Source organism: Orycteropus afer, unplaced genomic scaffold, assembly GCF_000298275.1.
Source record: "Orycteropus afer afer isolate SDZICR_OR568_19922 unplaced genomic scaffold, OryAfe1.0 scaffold05047, whole genome shotgun sequence".
Classification (NCBI taxonomy): Eukaryota; Metazoa; Chordata; class Mammalia; order Tubulidentata; family Orycteropodidae; genus Orycteropus; species Orycteropus afer.
The window spans coordinates 1-977 of NW_006926634.1; the positions used below are offsets into that span (position 1 = coordinate 1).

General features: G+C 41.5%; 1 pseudogene; it reads left to right on the plus strand.

Annotated features, from left to right (window-relative positions):
• Positions 1-115: 115 nt before the first annotated feature.
• LOC103213527 lies at positions 116-686 on the plus strand (annotated as a pseudogene).
• Positions 687-977: the final 291 nt, after the last annotated feature.

The following is a 977-nucleotide window of genomic DNA, read 5'->3' on the forward strand; positions in this document are numbered from 1 at the left end:
TGTTTTTAGGTGAAGTGATAGATGTCAAATGTTTTTAGCTGAAGAACTACAATGTAGATGAATTAGAAGGAATTTAGTAAGCTCTCTGCTTCTTGATGTACTGCAGGCCAAGGAGATGAAGTTGAGAAACAGCACAGTGATGACAGAATTTGTCCTTTTTGGTATTACCCACTCTCAAGATATTCAGCTCCTAATGTTAGTGCTAGTCTTACTTTTCTACCTCATCAGCCCTGAGATTTTCTTTAGCATCCTCACCATAATATCAGACCCTGATCTCCCCTCACCCATCTACTTCTTCCTGTGCAACCTGGCCCTCCGGAATAGATCTTATTCTTACATTGTTGCTCCCAGGGTGTTGGCACAAATTTTCCTCTGAGAAGGTGATCTCCTACAGAGGCTACATCACTCAGCTCTTTATTTTGCACTACCTTGGAGTAGGGGAGATGGTCCTTCTTGTTTTTATGGCCGTTGACAACTACATCACCATATGTCAGCTTTTACATTATTCAACTATCATAAAACCTAGAGAGTGCTATGCATTATTGTTGGCTCTGTGTCTTGGGCACTTTGCTCATTCCTTTGTACAAATGGTACTTATCCTGCACTTGACCTTCTGTGGCCCAAACCAGAGGGATAAATTCTGTGAAGAACTTCTTGCTCACAGGCTACAAAGTCAACAATCCTAAGATCAGTAGACAACACTACAGGCCATAGGATCAGTTCCAGGAATTGGAGATGATGTTAAGCCAAATACAGGATCCTTCCCATATATATACTGGAAACAGGCCACACCCAAAGACAACATCCTTTCAGCTGATTAACTACTCACAGCAGGTTCCACTATGAAGGTGATTTCATCACATCCAATTGCATCATGCAGAATAACTACATCATAGCTGCTAAACCACTCAAAATATAGCCCAGCCAAGATGACACATAACCTTAACTACCACAGTCCACCTCTTGTTAATTTGGAC